The sequence below is a fragment of the Hippocampus comes genome, unplaced genomic scaffold (assembly GCF_001891065.2).
Source record: "Hippocampus comes isolate QL1 unplaced genomic scaffold, H_comes_QL1_v1.1 scaffold1, whole genome shotgun sequence".
Taxonomy (NCBI): domain Eukaryota; kingdom Metazoa; phylum Chordata; class Actinopteri; order Syngnathiformes; family Syngnathidae; genus Hippocampus; species Hippocampus comes.
The window spans coordinates 3,303,702-3,317,143 of record NW_017805010.1 but is presented as its reverse complement, the minus strand read 5'-3'; the positions used below and the strand labels follow the sequence as shown (position 1 = coordinate 3,317,143).

Sequence of the window (13,442 nt, the reverse complement as noted above, 5' to 3'; positions counted from 1 at the left end):
CACACACACACACACACACACACACACACACACACACACACACACACGTGTGTTGTGCAGGGGTGGGGCCTTTGGCAGTCTAATGGAGTCTAATTCAAGCAGTTGTCTGTTTAATTGATTGAAACAAATGATCTCAGCATTGATCTGATCTCCATCGCAGAGTGGGGACTGATCAGCTTCTTGGAGGTACAATGTGTTTGTTGTGTCAGACAAAGGGACGCAATTATCTAACTTTCGAGCTAAATGACGAATCAAACGAATGAGTTGAATTTGAAGTTTCCAATTCTGACTAAATATATGATTGAAATTGATTATCTCATCAAAACTGTATATTGAAAAAAAAAATCATCCGCAATCAGTCATGATTCCTACAGTACATAGCAACAAAAACAAAATGTCAAACGGTTACAATGTAAACCAAGCATACAAAAAGAGTGCCGTAATCATTTCCCTAACCGCTACGTCTTTCACTGTCATCAGAGTGAGTCATTTTATTTCCTTTTAGTTTCATGTCGTTCCACAAGAATGCCGTTAACGTATCACTTGTAACTTGTATATGACATTAAGGAATATTCAAATGTTAAAACATTGCATTGACAGTTAAAAAAGATTTTATGATGGCAACAGTTTGACTGAAATTAATCAGTCCATCCATTCGATGTTATGGAACAGATTGATTCCAAATTTGAACGATTCAGTGTCCAACCAGCATGTCAGAATTACCTTTGCTTACCAAGCATACAAAAAGAGTGCCGTAATCATTTCCCTAACCGCTACGTCTTTCACTGTCATCAGAGTGAGTCATTTTATTTCCTTTTAGTTTCATGTCGTTCCACAAGAATGCCGTTAATGTGTCACTTGTAACTTGTATATGATATTCAGGAATATTTAAATGTTAAAACATTGCATTGACAGTTAAAAAAGATTTTATGATGGCAACAGTTTGACCAAAATTAATCAGTCCGTCCATTAGATGTTATAGAACACATTGATTCCAAATTTGAACGATTCAGTGTCCGACCAGCATGTCAGAATTACGATTACGATCTCCACCTCAGTGGGTGCACGGCACTGATGCGGTTACAAAGAGACTTTAAAAAAAGCACCAGTCTAACCCTTTCAGGGACAGCAGTTACTACAGTGAACAGCTTATCATGTTATCAGGTTACAGGCTATCATTATTGGTGCCTGAAAGGGATAATCAATAAATGGGAATCACACAGGGATGGTACATGGATTCCACTCTCCGGATGGGGCTTGGAAATGGAATAGAATTAGAATGGCTGCTGCGGTCAATGACAGGAGTGTATAAATCAGCCATTCCTTTCCATGTTGTTGTCATGCATCTCTTCCACGATTGCTCTATTTGTAGCTGCAGTGGGACTTTCTTATTCATTGTTACTCTTGGGTTGGCTCACAGATGGGGAAGCAGTCAAGCAGCCGTTACCCAGGCAGTGAGGGAGAACGGGGAAAGAAGGTCGGGGCATCCCCGTATGTGTGTGCTGCATGTGTGTGTGTGTGTTGCTGTTTCACTTGTAAAGGACCCCCTCCCACATGCAGTCATGCGGCTACGGCTGGCTCAGCATGGTGCCGCAGTCAGCATTGTTGCATATTTAATGTCCTGATGAGAGCTTCCACCTGCTGACACAGGAAAAGTGACAGAACAATACCCGCCCAGAACCCCATCCCCTTCTATAATACCAACCCCACCCCTTTCCATATAATACACGGTCAAACACCAGCGCGGGACATTACATCAATCCAGTCAACGCCTCTTTTTGTCTTGCTTGATATCACGCGCTCGCAGCTCCATGACTGCCTCCAAGCGCTTTGGGAATCCAATGGCAAGTGCATCCTGCATTGTTGGATCTTTCAAATTTTGCTCAGCAATTTCATTTTGATTGTCACTCTCTGATTGTGTTTGCGTACTAAAGCCACACTGGGATTTTTTTTTTCCTTTAACTGTTTAAAGAAAACTTATCAAGTCATGAGAATACTTCTTCACTATTAACAGTTCGTCATAAAAGTCACAATGTTATCAAAATGAAGTGTAAAAACGTTAAAAGAACGAAGCCACATTTCAAGGATAAAAATATTATGCTACAAGAATATATATATATATATGTGTGTGTGTGTGTGTGTGTGTGTGTGTGTGTGTGTGTGTGTGTGTGTGTGTGTGTTTTTTTTAATTTTTACACTACATCATTTGTCCCTGTAATCACAGTAGTGAGTGTCTACAGCAGTGTAGTCCCTACATTATGAAATATATGCATATGTTCATAGACTAAAGTCATAATACTATATGTAACAAAGGGAAAATTTATATTACAAGTAATTGTCAAGACGTCACACAAATGAGGTCTTTGAATATTTTGTCTTCCTCCTATTTTTATTAGTGCAGTGTCTATTGGTGGGAAAAAAATGGGCAGAATAATCAAGATGCTATTCAAAACTTTCCCATGAGCGCACAATAGAAACATGAAGTTCAATAAAATTAAAAGATACACTGAAAGGGCTACCCCCAACAACCATCTGTGAGGCTACAGCAAACAACTGCTGACTTGTGCTGTTGCAGCATCTCCAATTTGCCACTCTGTAAATATTTCTGCAGCACTGAATCGACTGGATTCAGCCCAACCTCATCAGTAGGGGCGGAGGCAACCCATCTTGTAGATTTGTAGAAATATACGACTCCACGTTCTTTACTCACAATGTTGCAGTCATTTTGCAGACATGTTTATATGATGAACAACTGGTTGGTTGTCAAATGTCCCGACCTGAGATACATACTTCTTTACATTCCATAGCTGCTCTTGTTCATATGGGCATATAAAGAAGTATGTCCCCCAAGTGGGCCACAGTCCATGGTGACATCAAGTCCTGGTTCCTTGGATCCCACCCACACCCTATTGAGGGGCTGTGGCCAATCGAAGCCTATCCCAGCTGGCAAGAGGACCGCAGAACAACATCAGTTAAAACAGTAATAAAGTCTACTGAAACCACTTTGCAATAAGTCTCAGTTACACACGTCAAGTTACTTCCCCTTAACACAATTTAGGTTCTTTTAACCCAAATTTCAATGGAGGAATAACATCCGGGTGGCCCGGCGGTCGGGTGGTTAGCACGTCGACCTCACAGTGCAGAGGTACCGGGTTCAATTCCAGCGCCGGCCTCCCTGTTTGGAGTTTGCATGGTCTCCCCGTGCCTGCGTGGGTTTTCTCCGGGTACTCCGATTTCCTCCCACATCCCAAAAACATGCATGGCAGGCTGATTGAACACTCTAAATTGTCCCTAGGTGTCAATGTGAGCATGGATGGTTGTTTGTCTCTGTGTGCCCTGCGATTGGCTGGTAACCGGTTCAGGGTGTCCCCCACCAACTGCCCGAAGACAGCTGGGATAAGCTCCAGCACACCCCGCGACCCTTGTGAGGATAAGTGAATCGGAAAATGGATGGATGGATGGATGGATGGATGGAATAACATCCAATCTGAGGACAAAAACTACAAAGGAAGGAAACTAAAGACTAAAATCAATAACTGAAACTGCGGGATGAAAGATACAGCATGACAACTATATATGGCTGCCAGAAGAATTAAATGGAAACACAAAGATGAACTTGATTGCGCACGCAAACGGACGTGGAAGCTAATCTTACCGGGCGCAACTGGGATTGTGGCCGCACATTGTCATACGGTTTGTTTTGCGCATTTTGGGAGGAGTATATGCAAAAAAAAACAAAAAAAACAAAACAAAAAAAAAGATGACTCAAGCATGTGCGACGTGATTCTTCAAGACCAAGATAAATTGCGCTGGCTGATTCTGCGTCGTTAAAATAGTGCGTCTGAGAGGGAGTTGCCAACCAAGCGCTATCACCGGACCGGGCTGCCGGTCCTCCTCATTTACAATTCCCTAATAAAGTGGCCTTCGGAATACAAATGGCTCGGCCATCTCAGGAGAACTTGCTGCTGGTCTGAAATGCTGCACTATGTTTACTTGAACTCAGCACGAAAAGAGGAATGCTGATCTAGTTTGCCTGGAATATTTCATACAGATAGTCCCGATCTAATCATCCATCCATCCATTTTCTATTCCGCTTCTCCACAGTAGGGTCACAGGTGAGCTGGAGTCTAACCCAGCTGACATGGAGTGAGAGGCGGACCAACAATCATTTACAATCACATTCTAATGAACAATTGACAGCATTCAATTCAAGAGTTTTGGGGATGGGAGGGGAAGCCAGTGTACTGGGAGAAACCCCAAGAAAGCATCGAGAGAACAGGAAGGCTGGAGCCCAAATTCAAACCCCACAACTTCAGAACTGTGAATTGGATTTGGAAATCACATGTACCACCCTGCCGTCCTCAACTATGAACTCTTGTCACATATTCGCTGTTCAGTTTTGGAGACCATTTTAAACCTATTTGCAATAGCGCCACAACCTTTTAGGGAGGGAACTTAGAATTTAGCAAAACCTAGTTGGGATTTGAGTAAAACAGTCCAAAACACCACACGGTGCTGTTCTGCTACTACACTTTGAGACCCCAGGTTGATTTGCGGTCAAGGTGCGCAAAATGCATTTATAAGGAACTTGCAAGCAGACCTTCATGGCCACGATCATATAAAGTTGGCTACAGGGAAATTACAGATACAGTATTGGAGACTGCCTTTCACCTGGATTGTACGCAAGTTTGTGTATGTCTGACCATCCCCCTTTTTCCACCTAACCTTCATAGCTGTGCCGCCTACAGTGGGATGATTATATAAAGTATATGACAAACACGATAACAATTAAAAATAATAATAATAATGCATTCAATGAATTGATCTTGTAAAGATTCAGGAGGTTCAAAGCACACTGTTGTCAAATTTCGGAATGATGTCAGAGGACATCAGAATCTGACTGGCTGCACCTTGATCCAAATCACTAAAATCGCGTTACGTTACCTGCGGCAATACTTAGACATTGTTCCAGCAGGCGTAAAGTTAGCTTGTCTGCTTTTAGCCACCAAATTGTTAGATGTACCGGGGCACATGTCAAAGAAAACGTCCTCGGAACACTCAGATGAACCAAATTCCCAAACGAGAGGCTTTAGGCTTGCCTCAGCACACAAATCCAGATAGTCATGGTTTTCACGCTCGAGTGCAGCTGCGCTGTCTAAAATTACCGAGCCCCACCTTTTACAAGTGGCCTACAGCTGTATGATAAAAGATGCTGGAATTAATCTAACAAACAAATCTAAATCGGCAAAAAGCTTGAGGAATAACAGCTGGAGGAACTAATTATGGATGAAATATTCAAGATGTGAAGTAAGAAGAAACGGTAACGATAAGAGCTAAATCTGGGGCAAGTCATAGGAAGAAACGTTAACGCTACGAGCTAAATCTGGGATAAGTAATAGGAATCATTTTGGTACTAAATATACACAAAAAATGAGAGCCTAAACTGTAACATAACCGCTGTAGACATAATCTAAGAACCAGAACTGAGAATACTGCTCAACCGAAGAGAGAACGCTAAAGCCGCACAACTAAAGACTGCAATAATAATGCAGTATTTATGCTGATGTCTAAAAGTGTCGGACAAAAAAGTGCAGGGGCAGGCTAAAACCCAGACTTTAGTCCTAGGCCTCAAAAAAAATTGCAGCGCTATAAATTGCGGAGCTCTACGCATTCCTATAACATCTGGTGAGCATGTCATCCATCAGCATTGTCACACACTTCACCTTGAGTGTGAAACCCCCAGTTGTGGGGTGTGTGTGAATGTTGGGGGCGGGGCTGCAAAGAGGAAAATGAGGGAGATGTTGTACTTACCTACTGGCAGATTTTGGATTGCACCACCCCACGCACACACACACACTCGCCCTCCTCAACTACCCCTCTGCGCTCACTCCCCGATGCATCAGGAGAGTGTATCGAGAGCAAAGAAAGGAAGGAATTGACTCTCTTTGCTCTCCTTCTCCCTTCCTTCAGTCAGCATAGCCCAGGTGCTGCCTCTGCAGTCTGTATTTCTCTTTCCTATCTAGTTCCCGCCTCCCTCTTCCCCGTGCGCTAAAGTTTTCGTCCGGCACGCAGAAGCCAACCCCCCTTTTCAAGCCAGTGTTCTCAATTCTTCTTCTGTAGCAGATACGCGGAGATACATGATGATTGTGATGATAGTAACATTTACAGAATTAGTTAGAAAAGCCGACACGTAGACACGAAGCGCGCACCAATACACACACACACACGCACACACACACACACACACACACACACACACACACACACACACACACACACACACACACATTGGTGTACACACCACTTTCTCCGGGATCAATACCAATTTATAAGCAAATGTACAAAGGTCAAGCTGTGCTTTTAATGAATTGAACCATCGCCGCACCGGGCATTTAATGATCAGTAGGTAAAGAAAAGGGTTAGTCGCAAAATTTGCATGTGTGTTGTGGGTTTGTGTGATTAAATTGGATGAACAGCTGTTATACTTGCGCTTCCCCGTTAAAGATTTGATTGAAGCGGTGGAACATTTGCAACGATACAGACAAGACAGTCTTGATGTGTGAATGTTTCACCTTGACCGTCAATGTGAAACTGCTGACACAGCACAATATTCTCATGAATAAAGACTTTTTTTCTTTGAATGCAGGACAAATAGACTTATGGAAAGGTTGTGGAAATTTGTGTTTGTGTCAAATGTGTTTTCCCATCATGTGAACAAAAATCGGATCAGTGAATCGTACTGCATCTGCACAAACGATATGAATATGTCACCCCCCCCCCACAAAACCCCTTTTTGTTGTTTTGCAAATAGGGCCACGGTGGCAGCGCACATCAGAGCTGCCCGCCCAGTCATTAAACGAAAAAGTCTCGAACATAAATCACGCTCATCCTCCCTTCTTCCTTTCTTCCTTTCATTCTCACTCGCTTTCCCCGGGAAGGAACAAAGGTTGAGTAAATCAACTTGTCAATGAGAGTAGAGTCACACGCGCACGACAATACCAACCGGCACAAAATCACACACGACGCCAGCTCATTCAAAATGACGTTGCAAGACTTCAGTACAAAAAAAAAGTGAGCTCATTGTAGTCTTCAAACTGAATAATTTTGGAAATGCTTCTAGTCTGCTAATCATTGCCATTATGCAAGCAGTACATATGTAATTAAACCAAAGGATTTGATCCATAATTGACATCTTTACAGCGCAAGAAACCATATACGGTAAAATGAAGTGAAAATGGACCTTTTTTTCTGAATGAGGTGAAATCTCTATCGAGGGAATCAGTGAAGGTGACAAGAACAATGAAAAAGCTGTTTGAAATATCTTGACATGACCATCAATCCGTGCATTTTCCATAACGTTCATCCTGTTCAAGGTTGCGGGGAGCTGGAGCATATCTCAGCTGTCTTCAGGGGAAAGGCGGACACCACCCTGGACTGGACGCCAGTCAATCACAGGGTGGCAGATAAAGACTGAACAAACATTTGCTCTCTAATTGACACCCTCGCTAGGTGGAAACTGAACCCAGGGTGTATTTACCAAAGTCAGGCCATTACAGCGCCACGCCGTCATTGACTGACTTGATACATCATGATTATAAATTACAAGAATAATTCAAAAAAAAAAAAAATCGAATGATTTCAAACCATTCTGAGCTTTTCATTGAGCTCCCTCAAGGGTCAAACGGGCATGAAGTAAAGTAAAAAAAGTCAAGTAACATTTCGTTGAGATGCTGCATGATTACAAAATAAAAAAGAGAATGTGCTAACCTACCAGAATAGGTTACATTTAAAAAAAAAAAGTTGATGAGTGAACACAATTCTCAAATTTGATCATGTTTTTATCTTCATCGTCCTCTACTCCTTTACTTTTCAAACACCTTTTTAGTCACCATTTTGTTGGTTTAAATCACAATGAATTGCATTGAACTGGCAATAAAAGGAGACTTTGTATTCAACTTGTGTTACTCGGCAGCCTGCCGAACTTAAAACTCGGCTAGGAACGATCCATTTTCCAAAAAGAACTCCTATCATGACCTTATCTGAGGTCATGCTTTTTTTCCTTGCACCTTCAGTATTTATATTTAAAAGTCCACATTAAGTTTCACATCCACTCTGCTTAGCGCCGGTACACACTCAGAACCTGCACACGATGCCCACGATAACAGCTGCATGTCGACTATAAGCAGCACAGCCATGCCAGGCCGTGTCCTTTCGGGGCCCGGACACCTGACACTTTGCCACCTCCAGCATCTCCGCAGGAGCTTTGACAAGACAGCTGAACACCGCTGATCTTCACGGCATTTGCAACGCGGGTAAAATTAGCCGGTGCAAGTTAAGGGAACGGAATGCATTACGCTTTTAGAAACTTTGCTTCAAACTATTATTAAACCTCTCTTCCCCCCCTTGCGGAGAGTGACACACATGTTGTCTGTGGATAGAGATGAGATCGAGATAAATAGAATGAATTAAGGTCACGCCTGGGATGTGAGGACGCTCAGCTTTGAATTTAGGGAAAAAAAAAATCTTTAAACAACCCTCATGGGCAGATCTTTTGTAAGAGTAGAAAAATAAACATGCAAATATATACATATAACAATTGACGATATTTACTGATTGAGTGATTGATGGGATCGTTGGAGCACCTCACCCCCCCCAAAAAAAATTGCAAACAGGGTACACCACTGACTTAACTAGATCGCTTCCTTATTCCCAGCAACTTTCTCACTGGGTGAATTCTGGAAGTTGAAATTATTGTAAACCTGATAAGTGAGCGTGTACATTTTTAGTATGCGAGCACAACAGCGCCACTGTTGAAGCTAATTAAAAGACACAAATAGAAGCCTTGACCTTTTCACCCCAACGAAATGTGCCTCAATCATGTTCACCGTTGAGGCAAGTCTGACGCAGGATCTCTTAAATGTTTCGTGAAATGGACTGCAAGTCACACACATTGACAACTGAGTGGTATGATTTAAGAGAATATTCACACACAGTGTCACACACACGCACACGTTGAGCACAGATGCTTCAAAAGTCCACTTTGTTTTTTCATCATGCAAATAAAGACACACTTCCGCACTTACCAGAATCCAAGTGGTCTAGATGAGGCTGGCGGCCCGTACGGAGTGAGGCGGTCGCTGCAGGCGGTGGGTGGCTCTCCTTCCTCCTCCTCCTTGCTGGGAGCTGAATCAGCAATGGAGAGTTTAAGGATGCGGGGAGGAAGAGGAGTGAAAGAGAGGACAGGAGAGAAAAGGAAAGGGTCATGGGACTTGCCTCTCTCTCTCTCTCTCTTGATGGTTATAACGAGAGAGGAGGAGGAGGCAGGAAGAAAGGAAGGAAGGACGGACGGAAGGGGGAAAAACGAGAAGGTGGAGGGTGACCCGGCGGAGGCAGAAATTGACGGCAAAAAAAAAAAAAAGGAGCCACTGAGAGGTTTGTCCAAGAGGAATGTTTGTGAAGTGATGACTGAGCATTAAAATGTGTCAGCTGTCCATCCATATTGGATGGAGGGCAAGCAGATGAGGCTGCAGAGGAAGGAAAGAAGGAGATGGAGCGAGATAGTAGCGAACGCCGATGGAGCTGAAGGACAAATGGGGACGAGAGGGAATGCTGGTGGCAAGGGTGAGGAGAAGGATGGAACAATTTAGACGTATTACAAAGGACAACTATTTGGGCATGCTGGTGAGCAAGATTTATAAAAATCTCATTATGTGCAGTCGGAAGACTGTCTTGGTGCAGATCAAGATACAATTTGTATTAAATATATAGAATATATAGAATAAATAGAATAAAATAAATGATACTAAAAATAAAGTATTGTTCCATAGTTTTTTTTTTGCCCCAATGTGAAAATAGTAAAACACAATATAATAGTTTTGAAAAACAACCAAACACAAATTATAAGACAGAGCGAAAATTCAACACGGTTGTCTGCTTTTGCGCTATTAGCAGAAGTGGGTTAAACACATTCTCATGATCCTGCACACAAATATACACGAATAGAATTGAAGGTATGTTGATTTTATGACTAACAACTTTTCTTTAAAAAAAAAAAAAAAAAAAAACTTTATTTTTTTTTTAATGATCAATAACATTGACTTCTGCGAGAAAAAAATCTCAATTATTGCTTACTCTCTTTCTTGGCCTCCTCGTCCTTTTGCCATCATATTCCTCTTAGCCACCCCTTCAAAAAAGTTCTCAAAAAAACAAAAAGGCGATTTATAATAACCTCCCAAAATAAATTATTATAGTGTCATGATTAGCAGAGGGTTAAAGATTCAGCAAAGCAGGTTAGACAGAATGGAGTTAAAGGACGCAATTTTGGGGAAGCATGAGAGACAGAGAAAAAGAGAGAGAGGTGGAGGTGATCAGAGGAAAGCCCCGCTGTCCCGGCATTTTTATACCAAGGTACAAGCTAGGGGCTCACACCCCTTCGCCAGCCAGCTATCCTGGCCCTGTTGCACAGCCTTATTTAGTGAAGAGTGGCAAAAAATAGCCTCCCAAGTGGCACTGGGAGTGTTAGGGGGGTGGGGTGGGGGGTGTCAAAGTGGGAGTGTCCGGGCGGGGAAGACTTGAGGTGAGAAAGAGTGTCAGTCAATGGAGCCGCTGCTGCTGCTGCTGCTGCTGCGACTGGTGTCGTTGATGCTCACCATTTCAGTCCATTCATCTTTGAGCAAGCTAGCATCTTTTAGTCACTATCTGGACAACTTGTCTGGGCCAGATGGCACTCCCCTCCAAAAGGAAAAGCACCAAAATGAAGTTACGCCTATTTTTATGCTAAGCGCACAGGACCCTGATGACCGAAATAGAGCCCAATGTCGTATTTTGTAATTAGACCCTGGACATCAGGGTTCGGTTGATGCTACACTGGCTTGTAAAAAGGGACAAAAACATCTCTGCCATGCTGTCCTCACATGGTCTTCTCCTATGTTTGTCAGTTGTTGAACGTACGTTCTGTGATTTTTTACGCCAGATGTATTCATTCGCCTTCTTTCTAGCTTGTCTTTAATGCTGAACAAACACACATCTAAATTAATAGGACAGTTTAACGATCTAAACATGAGTCCCCAAGGTATGTGAGACTGTACCTTGCGAAATACATTGAAGGGGAAAAAATGTGATTCAGTGGTGACTTTAGTATATAAATAATAATAATAATAAATCATGTTGTATCTCATATAGAATGCATGCTAACATATTTATTATTATTGTTATTGTCATTATTATTATTATTATTATTATTATTATTATTATTATTATTATTATTATTATTATGCATAATAAGGTGATGGTGTAGGGGTTCACTCATCTGAGTCATCGGTTTAGTTATGTCCTGCAATATCAACAAATGCGTAATAATACCACATATCACATATTACACACTTATTTCAACAACAGGAACCAAAAATAATTATTAAAATAAATTCAACTGACCAATTCTAATGTATTTTAACCTTTCTTTGCCTTTTATTAAAATTTATATTTGCTTGGCTTTTATGGTCCCATTATCCAACTATCCATTCATTTTCCGATCCGCTTTATCCTCACAAGGGTCGTGGGGGGTGCTGGAGCCTATTCCAGCTGTCTTCCGGCAGTAGGTGGGGGACACCCTGAACGGGTTGCCAGCCAATCGCAGGGCACACAGAGACGAACAACGATCCACGCTCACACTCACACCTAGGGACAATTTAGAGTGTTCCATTAACCTGCCATGCATGTTTTTGGAATGCGGGAGAAAACCCACGCGGGCACGGGGAGGATATACAAACTCCACACTGGAAGGCCAGAATCGAACTCTGCACCTCTGCACAGTGAGGCCGACGCGCTAACCAGCCGACCACCAAATACTGACTTTAATTATAAGTTCTGACACTATTTTACAGCTGGCTACTTAGGGTCAATTAACATTTAATCTGAGAGTGAGTTTCCCCTTTTTCAGGCAAAATCATACTGCAGTGAGTTGGCAAATGTAACAAAGCGCAAAACTGCTGGTTTCTCAAAGTGTTTTTGCAACATGCTTCACTGCATAAAAGCTGCACACACTGCTACTAAATACCTAAATATTTACTTTGTTTTTTTTCTCCCTTTCTGCCCTTCTCCGAACCATGAAAATTCCCAGGAGACCGTTTCCTGAGCAGCCATGTGAAATGGCCTTGGAGATGAATGTTTTTTGCAGCATTACCTGTTGGCAGGGAAGCAGAGTGGACGCAATGTACAGATCTTTTTAATCTCTGTGTTGTTTGCCTGCCGCAGGCCTGCTGAAAAAGTCAATGTGAAAAGAGTATTTAACACCCACGGGGCAAATAGAAAGGACCAAAAGAATGTGTGACAGACAGAATACAATGTGTGTGACTATATTTTGTCATTCGTATAAGTGGATGGACAATATATTGGTATAACAGGATTTTTAGAGATTTTCTCACATGATACAATATTCAGGCGAGCAATTTCATTATTCCCACCCCTGCATATTGTCACGATCTGTGGGTCATGACCGAGAGAACGAGATCCCGGTTACAAGCGACTGAAGTGCGTTTCCTCGACAGGGTGTCCGGGTTCTCCCGTAGATATAAGGTGAGAAACTCGGTCATCCAGGGGGGACTCAAGGTCGAGCCGCTGCTCCTCCATGTTAAGAGAAACCAGATGAAGTGGCTCGGGTATCTGATTAGAATGCCTCTTGCATGCCTCCCTGGTGATGTGTTCCAGTCATGCAGGACATGCTGGAGAGGTTGTGTCTGCCGGCTGGCCCGGGAACACTTTGGGATCACCGGGAAGAGCTGAAAGAAGTGGCTGGGGAAAGGGAAGTCTGGGCTTCCCTCTTCTACCCGACCCTGGATTAGCGAAGGATGGAGTATATTTTAATTGCTTTGCACAGATAAAGATTTTTTTTTTCTTGTTCCAACCCCCAACATCATCAAAGTTTATAAGAACAAGTTTTGCAGTAATTTGCTACCCAAGAATCAAGAAGTGATTAAGTGATAACCTCTCTGGCGCAGGTAATAAAAACAAGATGTCACGGGAGCGGCAGATGACAGCGTCATTAATATTCACGGATGCATTTTTGAGTGACATTTCAGCTTGCGTGCTGATGCAGTGTCAGCAGATTTGCTTCAATGACTGTTGTTGGCTACATACTAAAGTGAAAGCAGGGAAGAATCATTTACACCGGAAGATTTGTGAAGGAAACCCCAGTAGCATCATACATGTAATTTGTTGTTAAGTTTGGTTCTGAACCAATCTAACAAAGTCAATCCATTTTTATATATGTAGCACTTTTCATACATAGAAATTTAATTCAAAGTGGTAAAAACATCCAAAAATACAACAATAAAAGAAGACCCGCCCCCTCCCTCGTAACACACACACACACACACACACACACACACACACACACACACACACACACACACACACACGCACACACACACACACACACACACACG

At 42.4% G+C, this 13,442-nt stretch overlaps 1 long non-coding RNA gene across 1 annotated transcript in view; it reads right to left on the bottom strand.

Annotated features, from left to right (window-relative positions):
* LOC109511678 (uncharacterized) overlaps positions 1-10,364 on the bottom strand; it is a 22,270-nt gene extending 11,906 nt beyond the window's left edge. Inside the window, exons 1-2 of the long non-coding RNA XR_002167373.1 lie at positions 10,132-10,364; positions 9,084-9,183 (exon numbers count right to left, since the gene is read on the bottom strand). This is a non-coding gene — a long non-coding RNA (uncharacterized LOC109511678). The remainder of the gene's footprint in view (positions 1-9,083; positions 9,184-10,131) is intronic.
* Between the last annotated feature and the right edge of the window lie 3,078 nt (positions 10,365-13,442).